Raw genomic sequence first — 24,561 nt, forward strand, 5'->3', positions numbered from 1 at the left:
TAATGGCAGGATTGTGTTTCAACACCTAGGAGCGCTTGCTGATTTGAACACCCACAATGCCGAGCTGGTGGTGGGTGTTTGACGTACAAAAGCTTCTGATTCTGCAGGACAACAAAACTCTAGCAACACCGTTACCGGATGGACTGCAATTCCAACGAAAGTAAACTGGATACTGTTTTGGCCTCAAGGTAGCATTTTTTCGCAAAGCACGAGGTGAAGTTACGATTTAGAGTAAAACACAGTATTTTACTATCGCTATGCCCAAAAATCTAAAATATATTTACTAGCCAATTAAAATACAAGGCCAGGCAAAAACGAAGAAAAATAACAAAAATACTCAACATGGTTGGATCTTAACCTCCGGGGGTTACATTTCCATGCACATCTGACACCACTACTGCTCCTGCTAGCAATTGTACATCATTCGTTTACCCTAGCTCCAGTTATTAGCTTCCCCACACAGGTTCATAATAGAAATCCTCAACGACAGCCTCCCCCTCATCCCTTGGAGATAAATTCTGCATCGAAAAAATCTATCAAACTTTTCAGAATTATCCGCAGGTGTAAAACAAACAAGCTAAACAGCCTCGAAGCTTTAATGGGCTTCTCGTGCTCCACAGCTTCCCACCAGTGTCCCTGGTCTTCGATTACTCTCAGACAAGTCCCGAGGATTAGTCATAATTCAATTAATTACATTGACATGGCTGCGTATCTCCACTCTGTAATTGTAATGGGATTGCAGGGCCTTCCAGTCAGGGTTGGGGCTCTGTAATCATGCCCCTTGACTCGAAAGGGGACCCCATAGGGCCTTCACTTTCACTTCCACTTTCTCCCTCACCTATCCCTCTCTCCCTGTTTGGGTGTGATAACGCCAGAGGAAGTGCTCATTCCTCTGTATCTGAATGTTGTGTTGTTAGAAGTTTAATCGTTTGGGAGTTGAGGCTCTGTTTGCTGGGTTCGGCTGTTTGCTTATGAGTGACTGTGTGAGTGGGAGTGATGGATGATTATGATGAGTATAAATGCATACAGTCTCACACGGCCTTATACAGTTGTATTCATGTATTGCATCCGGGGAGGAGGGGGGGGGGGGGGGGGGGGGGGGCGAGACTAGGGTGTCTCCACGCTGACAAGTACCGGATTTAAAACTTGATGTCCACGCCGACCTGTTCCCCTGCAAACGGATATAAGTATCGCTTCAATGGATCCATAGTGCTGTTTCACGTGTGTGGGGTGCCTCTTTGTCCACTTGAGTGCAACTGCCATGTTCTTGGGAAATGATCCTCAACATGCTCCACCTCTGCGCATCAATGCAATCATCTGCAAAACATCCCTCTGCGTCATGATGAACTGATCTTATTCCGAAAACCCTCTCCCTTATGAGAAGCCCCCAGGCGGGTGCGCTACAGTCTACGCGTGCGTGCGTCTGTGCCTCGCCAGCGACGTGCCGCTTGAAACGACTCAGCCTTTGTCGACCTCCCGTTTCCTGATCCGTATGATAGAGCGAAATGTAATAAAGAAATACTATGTTCTCTTGTTCCCGGTGGCGCTGCTGCTGCTTCCACAGGCTCTGTCTTATGTGAGATGGGTATCGCCCACTAATGTGGTTCTGCGATCTCAAACCAGCGAGGAGATTGTCACATGATTGGTCGTAACACGGCCCCTGGGGAGAGGCTGCAGACCTTTCGGAGGGAGATGAAGTGCCCGTGCGGCCTGTGTGCTAGCGTTCGAACGCGGGCGGCAGCGTTTTAGCCACGGGGCGACGGCTTGTTTGTGAAAGACAAAGTGTCGTTGGGGTGGTCCTTTTATTTTCAAGGTCCCTCGTAAGATGGAGGAGTGTATCAGACACCCAGCAGTAATGGCGCCGCAATTAGGGCGACTGATTAGGCGAAGTAATGACCCGGTAAATGATGCGTCTATCATATTCAAACGTCTACCGCCCCTGAAGCCCACAGCCCCCCCCCCAACCCATTGGGTTGGGGGGGCTGGAAGGCGAGGCTAGCCGTGCTAGGACGCGGACGGCCTAGCGTTCCGGCTACGCTAATTGACATCTATAAAAGGTGACCAGGAAGAACGAGCGGAGTGGGGCTGATGGGAATAAACGATACTGCGGCTATCGGGCAAATGGGGGGTGGGGGGTGGGGGGGGGGGGCAAAAGATAATCACGCCGTTTTCTTTTTTCTATCGTCTGTGATATTCTTATTTTTTGAGCTGAAACCTGGGACAACGGCGGTCACAGACTCCAGGTTTTCATATCGACGTTTTCTGGGGAAAAGTCGACCCCGCCATCTCTCGTTTGTCGCACGTGTGTGTCGCTGAACGCCGGCGTGCATGGGGGAGAGACACACACCGCGGACACACACACACACACACACTCGTCACTATTCAGCAGGGAAGAGCTGGGGGGAGAGGGGAGAGGGAGGAAGCCTTGGGTTTAGGGGCGCAGAGCACTGTTGGAGAAGGGGGGGGGGGGGTAATGGGAGGCCCAGGGGCTGGCATCAGACGGGAGACTAACAGCCGCGATTATCTCCTCTCCCCCCTTGATGTAACAGATGAAAGCTTTGCCGTCAGGTAATAGGCTACTTAAGCCTGTCAAGGCCGCGGCAATCTTTACCCCCTCTCTCGCTGATATGGGAGCTCGCTCTCCCTTTTCTCTCTCTTTCGCTCCTTCCCCTGCTTTTGTGGTTAAATACACTTTGTCTGAACTCCCCTAATGATTAGCAGTGGTCGCCCGCTCCCTCTCTCTCTGACATGATAATAGGAAACCAGACAGGGGGGAGAGGGGGGCTTCCTCTGGCCTGCCGTTGGCGGGCCTAAATCCATGCAATCAAGAGTCATTTAAGATATGACACATCCGGGCGCGCTAAAGGGCAGTCAGGGCTGCGGGTAATCACACACACGGCCCGCCGGTAGGCTGGCATTATTAAGGAGAGAGAGAGAGAGAGATTCTGCTTTTTGCAGATGATGTGGTCCTCATGGGATCATCGGCCTGTGACCTTCAGCACTCACTGGATCGGCTGGCGGCCGATCCAGTTGACAAACATTTGGAGCAGCAACACAGACGGACTGGCTGACAGACTTGTACACACACACCCGCACTTTGCATTGACTAATAGCGGCAGCTATGGATCGGTACTTTCAACAGTTGTAGTGGTGTGTATTTTTGTAAAGGTTTTCATTCTATCATTGCATTGATTTGTATTGGGCTTGTTTTACGGCACTCAGTCGTGTTATTCATGCATTTGAACATGCTATTGTGATGACTACGAACGTGAAACCAGGTCGTCTGTACTGTTGGTGTATGGCCGCCTGGAGTGAGAACCTGCCTCGGCTTTGTTTGGTTTCAATTCATTTATTTTGCATGAATATTTCCCATGGCGTGTGCACCTTTGAAGACATAACAGCAGGGGGGGTGGTGTGTTGTTTCAACCGAGGATAAAGAAGTTCAGAGGATAAGAGTTGCAACATCCAACATGCAAGGTGTTCTGCTGTTCTGCTAACAGTTATCGACCGGAGATAATGCAAACCCAGTGCTGAAATATCTGTGGTGTCTTTTACGCTTTCTTTTTTTTATAGACTCCACCGCAAGGTGTGCAATCCACTGGTGGAGAAGTAATGATAAATAAACGTTCCAGCAATAAATAAGGCTAACAGGTTTTCTGCTGGGCTGTTTCCCTGACGAACCTGCCAAATGAGTGTTCATGGCAGCTAACAAATAGTAAATCAGTTTCGGTTTGACTCGGGGGTCAGACTATTCTTCTGGGGAAGGTAAACTGAGAAACGCATCGCGGCATTAAATATGTGCCCACATGAAAACAGAAGGCACAGAGTGTTCGCTGTGCTTTTTCATCTGAACAACATCCCTGTTGAGTGTAATAGAGAAGTTAAGCTATAAGAGAACCTTTTTTTTCACCGCTTGCCGACCCTGTTTATACTGTTTTAATTGCTATAATTGCGTGTGGTTTTGTGTGCTTTTTGACGGATTTACCCCCCCGAATTCATCCCCCCGTCTCGGTCGAGTAGTAAAAAGTAAAAAGTAAAGACTGATAACGTTTGCTTTTGACTGATAGTGTTTTAGCTTCATTTAAAGGGCAACGCAATAATTTTTTTTTTAATAACCAATACAACAACCACAAAAGACCAGCGGTGATCACCCGTGCAATAGTTTGTCTCCCACAACACTGGCCTCCAATAAGGACCCACCCTTCTCATTTATTTTTCCAATAATGTACATTTAAACTCCACTGCTTATTAGAAACCTTGAAATGTCAAGCCCAAAAGTTTTTCTCTGGGCCAATCCACCAACGTATTACTTGAGTAGCAAACAGGTAATTCCAAAGCTACTCGGAGACTTGCTAGCATAGGAGACAAGGCTGTAAATCTAAGATTTTCTTCCAACAAGATTCTGGTGACCTTTCCAATCTATTTTGATGGAACCAGAGCAATTCGCAGCTGAAAAGCTACCTCGACCAAGGCCCTAATCTCTTGACAAGCCTCTCTAACGCCGTGATATGTTTTTTCATTTTATCAATCTCCAAGTGTTTTGCCCCCCCGTTCCCCCACCATGTTATTTATTTCATTTTTTTTCTAATGTTTTGGTGATTTAGCAGCTAGGCTCAGCTGGCACAGATTTAATAAACAATGTTTGTTGTGATTCTTTTTTCTCCCCTGTGTTTGTGTGTTTGCCTCTGACTCTTTGTGTGGGATTCGGGAGCATGGCGCTGGTAGAACCTGCGGGGAGAGGTAATAAGGCAGACACCAGGTAATAAAAGCTAAAGTAATCTTACAGGCTGAGCGTTTTGTTTCATGTTCGCCAATAGCCGCAAAGAATGAACCCCGCTATATTAATCTTTAGCGAGTGAAAGCATTGATGAAACAGATGAGGAAAAGGAGCTAGCATGACTAGCTTTTAAAAGCTAGCATTAATCAGAAAAATAAGGTAATAAAACTTGCATGATCAGAGAAATAAGCCAGCGTGATTAGCCTATACGAGTTAACATGACTGAAGAATAAGCGTAATGAAGCTAGCATGAATTGGAAACGTATTAAGCATGATTGAAAAATAAACTGAAAGTTCAAAACACTGCAAAGGCTTCTAGGAAGGGTGTAACTTGAGGAGGAAATAGGTGAAATATTATGGGATGTTGGAGGTGGGTAGTGAGGGTTTATATGAGGATATTTGCCCCCCCAAAAAAAACAGCTAGATTGGAGAAAAACAAAAGTAATGTGGCCACCGTTCGAGAAAAAGTAATACCATTGTCCTGTTTATTACCCCACCAAAACGATATATCAATGAGACCGAGACCAATTTGCAGTATAGGAGCGCTTAGAAGCAATTTTCCTTTGTAACATATCAATTTTATGCATCCTGACATTATCGTATGCTAATCAGGGCTTTATGATTGCATCTCCAACTTATTACTTTCTGTAAAATGGCTTCCCTCAACTTCCTGGCTCCTTACATGGTAGAAAGGGGGGGGGGGGGGGACCTCTTTCCTTAATCACCCGACAGAGTAAGTATATTTAGTTCGAAACATAAATATGTAAAAATTAAAAATTATATTTCATGAAAAATATAATTTTCATGAAATGTATAACTTACTGCACAGTTATGGGTATATTGTTTGCCAGCTGTCTGTGGTCAGGCCAATGCTTTTGTTTTTCTTCTTGAAACTGAATGAAAAACAACATGGAGGGAGGAACATATTATTCATACAGTGATGGAGACCAAAACAGGGGAGAGTGCAGAAGGAATGGGGGGAGCATACATTTGTTTTATCCATCAAAATGATTGTTTGTGACAATGCAGTATTTTACTTCATATTTGTCAGTATTTATCCAGACTCGAAAACACACAAATCCATCGAGGGAGGCAGATGCATGGTTCAGCCGCATTTAACACACACATACAATAATACGTGTATTATTGTATGTGTGTGTGTGTGTGTGTGTGTGTGTGTGTGTGTGTGTGTGTCTATGTGTGCACACAAATACACACACACCATGCAATAATGAACCCTTCCAAAGCATGAACATACACACAGATACAAACACGAAAACACCAACGTACACACAAATGCACGCACATAAACACACAAAATGATGCACACAACACACACAAATACCCACACAGACGAATACAAACAATTACATTTAATACGTATCACTTTCATTCATGGGATCTGGAAAAAAAAATCTGGCGACTGAAAAAGGAAAAAGGAAACGGAATGTTTCATCGGAAACTGTTGGGGGGGGGGGGGGGGGGGAGGACCCTGAACTGTTGCCCTGGCAACGGGTCGGGCACGGAAGCATCTGGTGGACGTCCTGCAGCTGTCCCCCCCCCCTGGCTTGTGTAAGCACTCATTACGTGCATGGAGGGATGAGAAAAGAGGGGGGGGGGGGCGAGGGGGTTAGGGTTAGGGGGGGCGGAGCTTTGGAACTTGATGCTAACAGATGGGCGTCGCTGCGCTGAGAAATGCTAATGCTAATGATAACGTACAAATCGTTTGGTTGTTCTTTGATAACACGACTGCCGAAGGCCTTATGTATGTCATGTATGTAAGATAAACACATTTGTTGTCTTGGGTTCTGGGGATGTGTTGTTGATGCACGGTTTGCGAGTTTGTTGCTCACGGAATCCTCCGGCAGAAATTAGTACTTCAACGATTTTAAAAGGCGCTGTAAGTAATTGTCATTTCGGCTAACTTCCTGTCTGTTTTGGCTCTCCACTTCCTCCCCACGCCACATAAATGCTCTTCTTGCATGACTCCTGTCTCCTTTTCCTAGAGTCACCTGTTCCACAATTGTCAATCAACACTGAAACTCGGCTGCCCTCCCGTAGACACACATAAAGGACCACCTCTTTAAAGAGTTCTCTCTCCTGATTGGATACAAGGAGAAGGGAATACCAGAAAAAGTCACTTTGCGATGTTTTCTGTTTATCGCAGAGCGACTGGGAGACCCATGCTACTGACCGAGCACGCTGCATCAGTGATAGCTGTCGGAATGTAGAGCGATTTAAGCCTTATTTCAGTAAATACATTTAGCATTTTTAATGTGTTGAGACTGTGATGTGTATTTTCGACTGTGTGTGTATGTGCGTGTATGTGGGTGCCTCCATGGTCATGTATACATATGAAGGTGTAACACCATGGGGGGAGGAACTCTGTTTCCATGGCAGGGTCTGTGAGCAGACTTGTGTATAAAGCAAAGGCACGAGTCATCACAGGTTGAGGGAGGACAACAATAACTCAGTAGAGTCATTGTCATGTCAACCAGTTGTCACGACATTGGTTGCATGCGTGCATGTGATGGTCGTGATCCTCTCTCTCTCTCTCTCTCTCTCTCTCTCTCTCTCTCTCTCTCTCGGCCCTCAAGTGACTTTCGGGGGGCAGAAATCAGCTTTGGATTTTTAACTGTCGCACACTCGCACACACACACACACACACACACACACACACACACACACACACACACACACACACACACACACACACACACACACACACACGCACACACACACACACACACACACACTCAGACACACTGAGCGACAAATCCTTGCAATCACAGCTCCGAAAATTAAAATCATGAGAAAAGCCATTAAAAAAACAGCCAAGGATTCTAACGTGCAATCTTGATTTCGGCCGCGACAACGCGACAACAACAACAACCACACAAACAACAACAACAACGAGCCACCCTGTCCCCCTTTGCTGGTAAAGATCTCGCCTCGGCCAGCCCTGATTCTCCTCCTACCCAGGGTGCAAAGCACCGCAGGGCAGCAAGTCCTTCCGCTCGACGGCGACCATAAAACAGGAGACGGGGTCCGGAGTTTCATTATGCTAAATCTTCCGCCGCCGCCGCCCTGCAGCTAGTAGCGGTGGCGTGAAGGCGTCTGTGACTGGCTTAGAGGATTAGTGCTATTGATTACATACATGATTAAACGTAGCAGGGGCTTTAATGAGCGCTAAGGGGAATTCAAGCGGAGGTACGGCTTTAAATAATAACTGTATTGGCAAAGGGGGGGGGGGTTAGAAGGTATACGCACCAGTGAATGAGGTGAGCAGGGGGGGTTAGGGGTGCTTGTGTGACTACAGAGAGCGAGTCGGTTCGCCTGTTATTGCTCTTTAATATATATATTTTACAAGTTCAAATTTTGCCTACAAATGAATGTGTTACACATCGCGACCAGGCTTATTATAAAGAATAATAAACCCAACCGGGTCAGTCAACTGGAGGGTGGAACGTCTGATTAATCACTGATAGCCACGGGTCCCTTCGACTTATACACATCGCCTCAAATCCTGGTCATCATTAACGATAGAGTAGTATAGTCATCAATAGTAATGAACCCCAGTGTCTTCACTACATGTCATCATCTGTGGTATTGGGCCCCACTTGTTCCCTTACATAGGACTGGTCCTGTCAATTCAATTTCAATTCAATGCAATTTTATTTGTATTGCCCATAATCACAGGTACAGTCTCAAAGGGCTTAACAGGCTGTATGTTTATGACCCCCCTCTGACCCCTACCCCCCAAGAGGGCAAGAGAAAACTCCCTCAGGCCCCGTTTACACGAGGACGCATGCGGGTAAAAACAAGCAAATATTTTATCGGAAGTGCCTTTCGTTTAGACGGCGACGGCATTTTTGGGGCTTAAAAACGCAAATATCTGAAACCACCCTCCAGAGTGGAAAGGTTGAATACGCTCCGCCGTGGCGTTTCCGTCTACACTGCCAAGACGCAAAACTCTGCTCAGATCTGCTCACGTCGCGTACGCTTTTAAGTCACATACAGCGCCAGTACAGGGCAATGAACAAACATGTTGGATTATTTCAATGCGTCGGACCGTCAAGATGCTCGGGCAGCTCTAATAAACTTACAGGAGTCTTTCCACGAAATGTACAGGATATCCACAGATAGTATTACCGAACAGAGAAGGATCTGTAATTTTGTTTTGGTTTTCGCGGCGCAGATAAGAGAAGAAGGAAGATTCTACGCATGCGCTCAGACATGGCGGTGTTGTGTGATGGTGTATCACAGCACCACCTAGCCGCCTGACATGCATACCCAATCGAAATCCACACACTTTTGCGCCACCGTATGCACGCAGATTTCCTCCCGAAAACGCTTGTCTAAACGCGGAATAAAAAGTGAAGACACAACGCCACTTTTGCGTCTTCTGTTCAAGCCGTCATAATGTAAACGTAGCCTTAATCAGCAAGGAAGGAAATCTTGAGGTGGAAAACAGAGAGGTAGATCCATTCTTCCAGGGATGGTCAGGAGTGCAATGGGTGCCATGATTGACATACACATACTTTCATCATCATGATAATAGGCCCCAGTGTATCTGTCCATAGGGGCCCGCCCTCCCATCTCTCTGGGGCCCGCCCTCCCATCGCTCTAGAGCCCGCCCTCCCATCGCTCTAGGCCCCGCCCTCCCATCGCTCTAGGCCCCGCCCTCCCATCGCTCTAGGCCCCGCCCTCCCATCTCTAGGGCCCGCCCCCCATCTCTCCAGGCCCCGCCCTCCCATCGCTCTAGAGCCCGCCCTCCCATCGCTCTAGGCCCCGCCCTCCCATCGCTCTAGAGCCCGCCCTCCCATCGCTCTAGGCCCCGCCCTCCCATCTCTCTAGAGCTCGCCCTCCCATCGCTCTAGGCCCCGCCCTCCCATCGCTCTAGGCCCCGCCCTCCCATCGCTCTAGGGCCCGCCCCCCATAGCTCTAGGCCCCGCCCTCCCATCTCTCTAGAGCCCGCCCTCCCATCGCTCTAGGCCCCGCCCTCCCATCTCTCTAGAGCCCGCCCTTCCATCGCTCTAGGCCCCGCCCTCCCACCTCTCCAGGTCGCCCTCAGACGAGCCCCCCAGTGGTGCTTCCCATCATCTCCATCCTCCAAGCCGCCGGCCACTTCAGCCACAATCGGAGCTCATTACCTACCGCCGGTTATTCAGGTCAATGGTATTTGTTTTATTTAAAAACATATATATGTGTTCAGTGCTGTGTGCTCTGTTGCTCCCTTCTGCTCTGCCCTAGTTTGTGACATTGTCTATTATTGTCGTCAGATAAATATTGTGTATGAATATTCCAGCAAGATAGTGTCCTGCTATTGAGATGATAAAAAATGCATGGTGATACTCTACGTGGTATCAGCTCGTGAACGGCTTTAGAGAACATGTAGGAAGCAGAAAGAGAACTCAAGTGACTCAATAATAGAAAGTGGCACGCATATCTGATTGGGTAGAGCAGAAGCAACCGCATTATGAAACGCAGACCGTGGGATGGTAACAAATGGCACACTGAAAACTGTAACATTAATACCATTAATTAGCAAATGGGGCTAGCTCACATAGCGCCCTTTTATAAAATGTCCTAGCATCTCTGTAGGGAGTGCGTGAACCAGAGAGCCCTACCGGAAACCTCTGTGCGGATCGACGCCATACATTGACAGAGCGCAGAGAAATCGTCAGGGAAACATCAGACCACTTTATTTAAAAACAGAGCTACGATAGCAATGCGCTACGATAGCAATGCGCTACGCCAGGTGTCACTCCCAGTATTATGCGCTCCATTCATGCGTGCCAGTGCATCGGAGAGTGTGTGTGTGTGTGTGTGTGTGTGTGTGTGTGTGTGTGTGTGTGTGTGTGTGTGCATATGCATATGCATGCGTTTGTGTATATGTGAGTGTGTGTGTGTGTGTGTGTGTGTGTGTGCGTGCATATGCATGCGTTTGTGTATATGTGAGTGTGTGTGTGTGTGTGTGTGTGTGTGTGTGTGTGTGTAAGTGTGTCAGTGAGTATGTATGTGAATGTGTGTCAGTGTATGTGTGTGTGTGCGTGCGTGCGTGCGTGTGTGTGTGTGTGTGTGGTTCAGTTCGGCACTTTGGTTAATAGCCCATGCACTGATACACAGCGGTATCAAACAGACCTGTAATTACCGTAATGCATTGCACCTGTGTTTCAACAACTATTTACTTTTGAGTCATTGGGCAGAAGCTTTGGTACTCTGCGGAAATGGCATGATTTCTATCATAACTATTAGAGATAATAATATAGGTCGGTTGTTGACGTTGTCGGTCAAACATCTTCACTGCCTCCCTTCCCTGCCAATAAACGGTCCTAAAACGATATCAAAACGGCATCGGCGTATTGTTTCATATTGGCACCATGGTCTATGCCATCCCTGGTGTTACTTTACACGTAAAGGTATCAAAATAATATTACAAAACGTATTCAGATCATCTGTCTCAATGCTAGCACAGGTAGCAGGGTAGGCTAGGTGTGTGGGGGTCCTAAATCCTTAACTCAAAGTTAATGAAAGCCATGGTGTTTGTGTGGTAGTTCTCAGTCACCACTGTGTGTGTGTGTGTGTGAGTGTGAGTGTGAGTGTGAGTGTGTGTGTGTGTGTGTGTGTGTGTGTGTGTGTGTGTTTGTGTGTGTGTGATTAACAAGGAATCAATTGGTTCTGTGGGATACAATCAGTGGTTTCGTGGAGCTGTTGGGTACTTCTCTGTGGAGATTAACTTGGACAAAAGTGCCTCTGTGTAAAAGAGACGAGCCAGGGCCTAAACACAAAGGAGAGAAGGCAGAACTTTCCGGAGCTGAGAACACACGATTTCTGGCTACGGCTGTGGTGTCAATTCAATCAGTGAGCTACGTGATGAAGTACCATAATAACAAATAAAGTTGCTTTTGGCCAACTTTTTCTGCTACTTTGAGTAATCGATGCGAGACAACTTTTTATTTTTATTTATTTTTTTAACGACCCACGGTAAACAAAGGAGTAAGCAACTATTTTCCATGTTTTCCGGGCAGATTTGAATATGTTCTCATCTAGAATAGACAGTAATCACACAATGATTTGTTCTTGAAAGCATCACATACTATGAAAGTATGAATCTTTAAGGTCACAACACAGTCGAGCTTAAACGTTGGCAAGTTTGAGAATGAAATGTGCAGAAAACGTTTTTATTGATCTTGATTGATCTCTGCTAGAGTCTACTATTATTGCATCCCCCATGGGGGGCTCTTAGATCTTAACAGATCCAAAAAACAGACGCAATGAATCAAGTGCACACAACATCTAACTTCTCCTTATAATGATCTCAGCGGCTCCCATATGAAGGGGTTTGACCCCATTAAAACAAAGAAACATCACAGCCAACTCTCTGGTGACTCCAGCCCGGACCTCCGCTTCTTTAAGTAGCCGCGGCCAGATCCGAGACACCCGATAATGGTGGAAGGAGGATATTAATTCATCAGTGATGGATGTCTTTTTTTGGCCTTTTCATTTCGTAAGAAGGCAGTTGCGATACGGCGGCTTTTAATTGATAACCAGTGAGCAAGCAATCAGCATTCTGTTGAGACGAACGGCAACTAGGGTTCCTTGGCTAATGTGTTAAGTGCTTTGGGAGAAAAAAGCAATCTGATAGAGGTTGTTGTTGTGCACGAAAACCTATTAAGTACTTTAGTAGCGTGGCTAATCCCATAATTAGGCTTTTATGGCAACCCTGCCCCCTGTGTATTTCCCCGAGCATACCTTTTCGTGATTCGACAAGGTTGGGGATTAGCATTTAGTCCTGAGTCCAGGGACTTCAGTCCGTACATACGACACTACATACGACAGTTCAGACTGTATATACAAATGCAGCTGAACATGGAGTATTAACAACAGGATTAATAATCTCCATATTGAAAGCATCCAAATGTCAACCTTGCAAACATAATGCCCGAAGGACACCTTTAAGTACAGGTCTTAAGTGAAAAGTACACAGCAAAAACAATTCAAACATTTATTGTGCATACTGGCAAAGTGCCTACTCTTTTATTGACACTATATTAGTTATGTTTGAAAATGCTGAGTCTTATCTGACAGCTTGTGTCATCCTCTTTGCAACGACATGCCGTTGGTTTCACAAAAGTCTAGGTTTGTCGGGTCTGAGCAACTTTCTGTCAATAAGTATTTTCAGTTTTCAATCATCAAGCCCCTCAGAATTTGACAGAAAGTTCCTCATGCATGACAATTGATGTGCAATATTCATGAGGTTATTGCCATTAACACACAAAAAAATACAAAAATAGTAAAAAATACTTATATAGTTTCATGTATAAGGAGGTAGTTGCAGTATGGAGCGGAATGCAAATAATAAGTTGCATTGCCCTACTTGTGGCTTGTGACCACGGACCTGTTAGGAATTTCACATTGACCCAACGGCAAAGGCATTCCTCAGAAAAGGAATGGAATATTTTTTACATTCCATTTTCGACAAAGTCCGCCTGAGGTGGACAATGATGGTGGGATACAATCTTCACGCGGTACTTCAGATTGCAGTGGTCACACACGGTAAAAGTTAGAGCATCAGAAAGAAGAATAAAATTAGATTTTTCCTTTTAAAGTTCAGTTCAAGCATGTCCAATAGGCAAGGCGGTAGAGAGGTCACCATTGAAAGGCGCCTCTAAATTAAATGTATTATTATTATTATTATTATTATCAATTCAACTTTCACTTTGTGTTGTTCAGCAGCAAGCCGCTCTCCTCAAGCATCTCACCACCATGGGCTCTTGTTAATGAGAGCTGGTTTGTGTGGTGTGTCACGGCAATAAACCTAAACAAGTTTATTGCCGTGATGCAGGTGTGTCCCTCCACGCTAAATCCTGCAAAAAAATACAAAAATAATGTAGCCTTGTGATGAGACATAAGACATAAAATGAAAGCTGCGAGGGAATAAAAATGAAATATCGCCTTTGCTATTTAACAGGAAAGTTTGTCGAAATGTTGAAAAGCTTGGATGGAAAGCGATAACAACCCATGCCTTCCCTGGGGAGCGACCTCCATGGTCTGCAAAGACTTGACCCGGAGAGGGGCGGAAGGGAAAGACGAATCTTGGCAATCATTTCCCCAACACGGCAGATTGACCACGTGACCCTCTTGAAACTCAAGTTGGCAACCGACACCCCTGTTGTATAATTCACAACCCATTGAGCCAAGATGCCTACAGCTGAGAAATCCAAACGTCCATAACAGAGATAAAGAGGCCATTATTGCGTGGAACACAGTGGCCATCGTCTTCGTTAATTACCCCTCATTGCCGTGAAGAACATGCTTATTTTCAAGATGGCTCCTTCAGAGACATGTCCAAATCAAGTTGAAGAAGAGGATGTACAACAGCTGGAAACACGTACAGGAAGTTGTTATTTCATCAGGTATTGGCCAACCACTCATAAAAGCCTGTCACTGTACAATCTTCTCATTTCAGTTTTTGTGTTTATTGGACACTTTTATACGTCTATTTGAGAACTTGGCTGAGGATTGACCAGGGTGCCGGGGTGTGAATAAATGATCCTTACCGAAATAGACAAGAGTGTGAGTTAGGAGGGCTAAGTACAGCACCAATGATTGACGGTCTCTCAGAGAACATCTATTCACCACCAGGCTTGTTTCCAAAAGCAAACAGAATCAATTTGATGTTTGTGAAATGTTTGATACCAAAGATAAATTACTTGGCTGGCGATCATTAATAGCCTTTTGTTCACCAGAACAAAATAGAAGCTTTATCTATCCCCTTACAAATACCATCAGATTTAGCATATTTGCTAAATAAAACAGGAGCATAAACACAGGAACTTTCCACACAATCCAATATAACCCCGGGAATGATTTACACTCGCCTGACTCGACGCCCGACAGCGAACACTCAGTTTAAACTAAAATGTTTAATGATGCAAATCCTCTTTTCCATCTCTTGTGAGAGGAACGTGGCTTCAGCAACACGGATCTGATTAAATTGTAATTGCGGCCGCCAAAATGAACAGGTGTTTTTTTCAACTTGCTTTTCAGTCTCTAAAATGGCGGAGGGGGGGTGGGGGGGGGGGGGGGTGGGCCCGTATCCATGTCCTGAGTGGCCCTGGGTGCAGGCACCGGGCTGCTGGCCCTGGTGGCCTGGCATCTGGGGTGGTCGATTAGGAGGGGGCCCGCGATGCCAGGAGCCAGGAAATGGTGGGGCCCTCTGGGCTAACATTGTCTTTTTTTCCGACTGAGGGTACCCCGACAGCACCAGCTGGATCGTGACTTGATTCAATGTGTGATGAAGTGAAAGGGCAGAGGTGGAAGGAGAGAGGGAGGAGTAGGAGAAGGAGGGAGGGTTGGAGGGAGGGAGAGGAGGAGTATGAAAAGGAGGAAGTGTGGAGGAAGGAGAAGGATGGAGGAGTCATAGAGGGAGGGAGGGAGGGAGGAAGGGGGGAGGGAAAGAAGGAGTAGGAGAAGGAGGGAGGAAAGCCAAGTAAGAAGCAATCCCAGGCAAGGGCATCTGCTAGGCCAATAAATAACGGGGAGGGTAAGGAGCTGTGCTTGATAGCTTGCTGTATTTACTCACTACCTCACTCTGCTCTTGCAGCAGCTTTCTGTTATTCTCTCTCTCTCTCCCTCTCCCCCTCTCTCTCTCTCTCTCTCTCTCTCTCTCTCTCAGCTATGGAGTGACAATAACAGAGGTCCTCGCTGGACTGCAGACTCTGGGAGAGTCTACAGAATACTGATGAGTCGGGGACAGTCCAACAGGTTCCCGGACTCGAGTTAGCTGCCTGACGGCGGCTGCATAGATTTGGTTTGATTGCGGGGTTGTTGTTCTCATTTTTGTTTTTATTCGCGGACAGGTTGAATAAAAAATGTATTCCGGTCAGAAGGAGAATCCTACAGAGGAACATCTGATGCAGTGGGGCTGTGAATATGGAGGACAGGTGCTGCAGGTCATCCTGCTATTATACAGATTTTATTTCAGTTGGTTTTGATGAGGAGCAGAACGGAGTCAGGCTTCTCGCACAAGCGTGTCCGTCGTCGAGGATATGGGCGACCCAAACACAGTCCCTTCAGTTAGGGGTATGGGAAGCCCTACCCTGCCTACCCTTACAAAACTTTATTGTTTTTTTTATACTTTAAAGGCACCCAGTGCAACTTTCGAGGCTTAAAAATAAACATTCAATTTCTAGTCTTTTTTACACGTAGTAAGTTTCAATAACTCCATACCATTACATACCGACATTTAAGCAGCAAAGATGAGACGTCGTTGTGTGGTGAGAACTGATAGAAAATCGATAACAACAACAATGCCGCCATTTTCTTTGTTTTTTGTAACCTACAATAAATAAAGCAGGCTTCCAGTCAATGGAAAAATGGCTTCTCCCCACCAGCGATTGTTGTTGTTTACGATTTTCTATCAGTTCTCGCCACACAACGACGTTTCATCTTTGCTCCTTGAATGTCGATATGTAATGGTATGGAGTTATTGAAACTTACTACGTGTAAAAAAGACTAGAAATTGAATGTTTATTTTTCATTGAATGTTTACATAAAGTTGCACTGGGTGCCTTTAAGATGGTCATATTCTTTAACTAAGCTGAGAAACCGAGGACCGAGAAAGCCATTTCACTCCCACATTGCGGCGGCCGTCTGGCCTTTCCCTTTTAGAGTCGGAGAAATTAATCTCAGCTCGGTCGCATCTCTGATCAGGAGGTTTATCCCCAGGATATTAAATATCAGGAGAAATACCACCGTCACTAACGCGGCGTTATGAAAATCAATATTCCGGACGAGTTGTTCCAGCTCGGTTCAGTGGTGTGCCAGGCCCTTTTACTGTCCTGTTTAATAATAACACACTCCTCATCTAATCTACACAATGGTGTGAGCGCGCCGGACTGATTACCGCTGACCCTTAAAGTAATTGCCCCTGCTGCTTGCCAAAGCGGAGGATTAATCTGATGTTTTTCGGGCATTAATAAAGCCGAAAGGCATCGTGGGCGGAGTCGAATTACACGGCGAAGGCAATCACAATGCGTGTAATTATGGACGGCGGGAGACCTTTACTACAGGTGCGTCCAGGGCACGGCTTGATGCATCTTGATGCGTTTTGCTTCTGAATCTCAAGGTTTTTCTCCTTGAATGTCACAGTACCGCACTGACCAATGCGTCGCGAGTCAGAGTAGCAGCCATGAAGTGAACCAACGATGTATTGGCGCATCAGGAGCTGCTTTGAGTCATTTCGGACGGTCATAAATACTTTAAACGGGTACGAAGGTTGCGATTGGCCATGATCGTCATCAACAGTCAGTTGAGCCATTGATTGATGCCGGAGCATCTCAGCTTTCTTATCATTTTTTCATCTTTGAAGACAGAAGGGATAAAACATAGGTTCAACCATAACCGCCCGCTTCTAAACAGCAATGTTAAGTGCTGGGTGTAGTTGTTGAGTGGAGGAGAGGAGTGCATTGCTATAGGTCACTCGACAGAGTTCTGAGATGACCTGGAAAGGGCACAGAGTGAATAAACCCAAAAGAAAACACACAAATAAAATGGAATGCCACGAGAGAGACTTAAATAAGGTCTAGCGGCCAGAAGACAATAGAGCTAGGAACAATCGAAGATAACATTTCTTAGAGATAAAGACGTTAATTTCCTGCTTGAATTAAAGTCTCTGTTTTAATTCCCTGCATAAATAGATGTTTCAAGAATACATCCATTGTGCCAGTAATTTGAAAGCAGTATCGACTAAGTAATGTGTTCGGCGCTTGCTTACATTTTTTTTGTCTATCTAATTACCAATTATATCATTGTATCCGGGAGTTTTAAAAACAGATTTCTGCGTCGGGTCTACTGTTCTGGAACTTTTTAGTTGTTCATTCATACGAATGCATTAAGTGTCACCAGGTATATGGGCCAAAAAACCAGGACATTGGCCAATGGGGCTCCCCCCATTGGGAGTCTTGGGAGTGAGGCTATATCCACACCCCGATCCCATAGCGCTCCGACTGGGATGAACAGCTCCACGGGGAGGGGAAGCTCCAGCCTCTGTATGGCTGTCCATCTGTCTGAAAGAACAGAGACACACATTTAGAGCGGCCCCCCGCCGGGATGCCGTTCGCGAGGGAGACGACTGCGGGGGCTGTCTGTCAACACCGGCTGGCTGAGGACAGTCAGAGATGACGCCCCCTCCCCGGATGGGAGAGGGAGACTGCCTCTGGAAGAGGAGGGAGACGAGGGGAGACGAGGGGTGGGAAGGGAACGGGGGTGATGGTGGAGGATAAGGCAAGGCAAGGCAACTTTATTTATCTCGCACTTTTCATACACAAGGCAGACTCAAAGTGCTTCACATAGAAACAATGTCAAACAAAATATTGAAATGAGTAAAAGAAAACATACGCAAGAAATGAGCATAATCAGCATTTTAGATCAATGTCCAATGTATTTTCGATTAGATCAACAGTCTCTCTGGTACCCACGTCGGGACTCCAACCCGACCTAAAGGAACTTGGTTCTTTTTTCTGGGACTCCAACCCGGATTCTAGGACTCTAGCCCAGACAGAACTGGGGTCTCAAACCCTTAACAGAGATGAGAATGGCGGAATGGAAGGGAGTTTAGGGAGGAGGGAGGGAGAGGGGGATTGTAGGTATGGTGCTGGTCTGAGGCGGGGGTTTGTTGTAGGTCATGGTGGAAGGAGAAGGAGTAGACGAGGTAGGATGGGGTGTGTCATGGTGAAGGTGGTGGTGGTGGCGGGGTTGGCGATGGCGCTGCGGCGTGGTATCCCGTGTGAAGACCCAGCTGCCTGTCGTGTTTCCTGGACCCGGTTGTTTCGAGTCTGGCCCTAAAGGTCAACTCTGTAAGAAAACACATTTATACCACGGACACAACACCACCGAGATCTCCCCTCCCCCATCCCCTCCCCCAAATGTCTTCCCACAGGAGCCTGCCCGCGACGTACCACCTCCCTCCCCCCCCCCCCCCCCCCCCCGATGGCATCACACACACACCAGCATCACCCTGCATATCTGAGCAGCACGATCCCCGCCCAAGGTGTGTCTCTGTATCTATCAGTGCAGGAAAGCAATTATAGTGTCTGGAGCGTGTTGCTGGAAGCATATTACCCCGCCTACATTGCTATTCCAGCCCGTGGGACTTGATCTCACCCCGTCCCCGCCACCACCACCTCCACCTCCACCACCTCCACCTCCACCACCTCCATCTCCACCACCTCCACCACCACCACCACCACCACCTCCATCTCCACCACCACCACCACCACCACCACCACCACCACCACCACCACCACCACCTCCACCACAACCACCACCACCACCACCACCACCACCACCACCACCTCCACCTCCACCTCCACCATCTCCATCTCCACCACCTCCACCTCCACCACCTCCATCTCCACCACCTCCACCTCCACCACCTCCACCACCACCACCTCCACCACCATCGCCGCTCTGTCTAAATCCCAGAGGTCGAGCCGATCTGCGTCGGAGGGGGAGGAAGTTGTCAGCGTCGACGGTCACGTCTGGAACCACAAACGCCAAATCTCGAGAAAATCCGCTAAGAGTGTCACTGTTATTGTCGGGGATGTGTTTGTGCGTGTGGGTGTATATATATGTATGCGTAGTGTAAAAATGTTCCACTATAACAACAACAGTCTTTAGAACTTTCACCTGAATTCATTTCTTCTTCAGTTGATATTCCATTTCTCCGAGTAGGTTTGTATTTACATATGAGAACAAGCGTGAACAAAACACAAAAGCCCTCTCATGTTGGTGCATGACAGGAACAGGAAGAGTTTGCAAAGTTAGAGGAATAAATGAGAGGTTAAAGAAACAAAGAAAGGAGTAAAAAAGGGCCCAGGCATTCAGCTTTTTGTAATGGTGACCACACACAACACACACACACACACACACACACACACACACACACACACACACACACACACACACACACACACACACACACACACACACACACACACACAGCATCATCTACAGCTTGCCACCCACACTTCACCTTCATATCCTGTGTCTCCCAGTTCCTCATCTTCATCATCCCATTTTTGAAGGGAAATCTGTCGTTAATGCTGTACCCCTGAATATAACCTAAAGCGAAATGATACAGATACTTTGAGCGCGACAAAAAAAACATCTGAATAGCACTCAATTAAGTGTACTTGAGACTACGTGTGTGTTGAGAGGAAATGGTTTTGAAAGTATTTTGGTAATTGTCTATCTTTTTTTACGTTGCACAGCTATGCTGGAGAAAAGCCGGAGTTGGCCTCATTATAAACCTCGCTCGACAAGGCCTGGCCCCTCCGTCAGATGGAACAAACACAAAGGAAAGCCTTCATCTCAAATCATATCCCGCTGAGCGGGGCACGTGCGTATGTTCACTTCTCTATTAGAATAAAAACGGCGAGCTATCGGGATAGAACAATGAGCTCCGAAAGGGAACCCAAACCGACCGCTGCTCTCCAGTCGTTCCTGGGTTAAAATAGGTGCTAGGCGGCATGTGTTTTGCCTTTTATCAGGTCTTTTTTTCTATAAGACAACAATAAAGTGTTCCTAAAGAAAATACTTTTCTTTAGGAACACTCTTTTTGTATATTAGGTAAAAACATGTAATTTGCCGAAATTGAGTGATAGGTTATAAAATTAAGAAAAAACAACGGTGGGCCTCTTCATAACTAATTTATATATTTTTTTCATTCAATAATGTAATATATATCTATTTCTTTTATAATTGTTTTCAGGTACTTGGTGCCCTACGCACTCTGCGTACAGGGACCGAGGGGCCGGACTCCGCCGTCGGTGTGCGAACGTGGATGAATTGTTGTTGGTCGCTGTGGAAAGAAGCATCTGCTCAATAGCCTAAATACAAATATGTCATCTAATTACCCATTTCTTCCGAGACCAACTCTGTGATGCACCAACTCATTCAAATCAAAATAGTTAAGAACAAAACATTTAATTCTGACTCCTCAAGCTATTCAGAATTCCCTAGCGTCAGTCCACTAGTTGCTGTTGTTTAACTCCCTGCCCACGTTTCTTCATAATATCTCCAATATTGATTGTCAGCTTTGGTGGTTGTCAGTTGGCCAAACCTGCTTTCGAGAAAAGTATCTGCTAAAGCACTAAAAATAATGTAGAGACCATGGCACACAGCATTTCAGAACCGGATATTTTCACTGCCGGCTTTCGGGCAAAACAAACATATGTATCTCGGTCGGTGCTCCACCTCTCTTGAACTCAATACACACTTGAACATAAGTCAGCAGCGATGTAATTTCAGAACCGTGCTTAAATGATTCCTAGTGTCGTTCAAAATTGGATGGGGTCAATAACTCTTCACGCCTCAGCCCCCTCAGAATCCAGATGTGTTTTCCTCCAACATCTGGAAGGAAGTATCAGATTTTATTGATTACCGGAGTGGTCGTAAAACGGTTGAACCATTCCATTTTAACTAACCACTTGGCAATATGGGTTTAATTAATATCCGTTTGAGGTTTATTTAATCTTGGATTCCTCGCAGCAGTAAAAAGGACTGGAGTGTGTCGACAGATCTTAAAGCAAGTCTTCTTTGTTTCGTTGCCAGGCCTTTCTGGTGCTCAGTTTTACTGCACTAATGGAAGTCACTTTAAACCAATGCAAGCCATTGCCAATATACAACTTGGTAGAATAGGATGGAGAAGGAAATGCCCATATGAATTGGGATGAGTGGGTCTACATTATAGACCCATCTGTGGGTGGTTTATAATGTACAACAGATGTGTTGAGATGAACAAATTGAAAAAAGGGGGACTTTGAATGCATAATTCACTTCAAATGCTAATGCATTTCATGTTCCTAAAAGTTCTGTGGAAGTATAGACAACTCATGCCCTAACGTCCACTTTCACACTATTTTATTTGTGTTCAAAAGGTATAGCAATATTTGAAATAGTAGTGCAATGCATACAACTAACTAAATATATCATAAAACCTTAAATATATAACTACTATTGATTGAATACAATAATAACATTAACATTTACCTTTACATTTAGGGTTGTTGTTGTTGTTTAGCAGACGCTTTTATCCAAAGCGACTTAAAATAAGTACATTTGTCTGTCGGTACCGTAAGAACGTCTATTGAACCAAGTGTCAAGCACTAACAATCTTTAGGTTAACCCAATCCCCCTATACAACAAAGCTAGCTAGGATAAGACACGACACAATGCGAAGTACTATTTAAGTGCAAGGACTTACACGGTATGCGCACATTGAGTGCCAATATATCATAATTTATCAAAGATGAAATACATACTGCATTTCGGCAACGAATAAAAATACTTATTTCTCGTATGTATTTTATCTCTGATGATAGACAGCAAGAAAGATAATGCAGTGTGGATGACGGAAGGACAAAAGAAAGGAGAGAAAGTTCAGAGAGCAAGCTCAGCCCCCACAGATAAACCTTCCCCCCCTCACTCTCTAATGCTGTGGCTCTAAAGATGTGTTCAACGTGCGCTTACCAAAGCACAAAATGCAAGATAAGATACAGCACGGGATACAAGATAAAAAATGAAAAAAAACAGTTACAAATCTTCAATATAATAAACAGAGAAAATACAAAAATATATATATAATACTAACGTCTATAATCTCTCTCTCTCTCTCTCTCTCTCTCTCTCTCTCTCTCTCTCTCTCTCTCTCTCTCTCTCTCTCTCTCTCTCTCTCTCTCTCCCCCCCTGTTCTCCTCCATTTACTTACTATCAGACAACAGACTACATAATGAGAGTGGAGAGCAGCTTTCAAACCCACAATGTAACCTCACAGGAAATCAAGCCCTAATCCTCTCTCCCAAGAAGAGACGGGGTACGGGGGGGAAAAAGCACTGTTGTGTCACGTCTAATTCACCGTGTCCTCTGTTGCCGTACCGTACCCCTCTCATTAAATGACTCCTTATCACTGCCTTTTACCCCGCTGTGGGGAAGAGGAGGAAGAGGAGGAGGAGGAAGGTGGAGTAGGCTGTTGCCTTTGTTCTTCGGCGCAGATTTCCGTTTTTTTCACCCAGACACTCCACTCAATGCTTCGACACACACACACACACACACACACACACACACACACACACACACACACACACGCACACACACACGCACACACACACACACACACACACACACACACACACACACACACACACACACACACACACACACACACACACACACACACACACACACACACACACAGACAGGCAGTGTGTGTGTGTGTGTGTGTGTGTCACTTTGTCTTTCTCACTAACAATACAGCTGCCGGCGCCCTGACGACAACGTTGCGCGGTTCCCAGTGGTTTCGCTCAGGTTAAAAGCAGCCGGCGAAAAACTAACAAAAAGCACACTCTTTTGTATTTATTTTATTTTCCGTAATGGATTTTCTGTTGAAACAAAAGCGCCACTGTGCTGCTAAAAAACAGGACGGAAGGAGAGAACAGCGCGAGAATCCACCACTTGGAAGCGCCAGGCTTCGTACGTTTTATATTGGTATTGCCAATTTTGAGCTCAACCCGCAGGGAGGGAAAATTTCAAGTATTGACGCTCTGTTTTAGCGGGCCGTGAGCTATTTCCCCTCTTCTTCATTATCTCATTATCCATCCCCGCATCCTTTCTTCCAGCTAGCGTGAGTTTGCTTTTGCGCAGGTGAATTACTTCAGGCAAATAAAGGAACACCCAAAGCAACATTAAACTTCAGCGTGGGTGCTTCAGGCAGAGAAAATTGCAGCCCCACAGTAGTAATTGGTAGCTCGTATGTATTTATCTTGTTCTCGGCTGAATCACAACTAAATTGAAGAACGGTAACTTTTACCGGTAGCTTTCCTTGTTTGGTCGTTTTTCCCTTTTAAAGGGAAGATCCAAACAGGAAACGGATGCACTTTAATAATACGGTTGTCTCTAGGTTTGCTCAAGGCACTTTAATGCTATGTTTTGTATAAAGAAGTACTGAATTGTATAAGTCGCACGCACGTTTACCAAAGTGCACACCTCTTTAGTCAGGCGAAGTGCAACTTAATAAATCATCATTCTGGGTTCAGTGTATTCTTTCTTAAAGAACACCCAGGCAATAACTGAGTACACTGTTGATTTGTACCCAGAAAGAAATCATTGACAGTGCAACTATTTATCCTTTAATATCAAACCCAGGATATAATAATTCATCCCACGACTGTTGGCCTATATTTCAGAAATATTGTTTGCCAAAACATATTGGCAGAGCAACGATATGTTAGAGTGAAAACAGTGTTTGATTCATTATTAAAGAAATTAATTAAGTTATGAAATCGTTTCTCATTATGGGGAGACATTTATGTGCTGTGACAAAGCGGTGATTAAACTAGGTTCCCGCATATTAGCGTTTATTTAAGATTGTACATTACTTCAACTGTCTGGAGTCATCACATAATGAGTACCACCAAGAAAGAAATTCCATGATGCATTCTGCCTCTACAAAGAAACCCCATAAGGCCTCTCAAGAGAAGTTTACATTTAGTTGGCTTTTTCCCCTCTTTCTCCCTTGACATCTTCGGCTTCAGCGAGTGTGCTCTGTCTGTTTTAACGATGACGGACACAAGGTCGCTACCCATGCTTATTATATCGAGCATGTGAACGTCAACCACATAGAAGCTCTTTCGTTTCAAAGTTTTGGGACTGGCCCTTGGGAGATAATCTACAGAAGCCTTTCGCCGGCACGCAAACATGCGTGCCCTTCACATCTGCCA

The sequence above is a fragment of the Gadus macrocephalus genome, chromosome 23, assembly GCF_031168955.1.
Source record: "Gadus macrocephalus chromosome 23, ASM3116895v1".
Taxonomy (NCBI): Eukaryota; Metazoa; Chordata; class Actinopteri; order Gadiformes; family Gadidae; genus Gadus; species Gadus macrocephalus.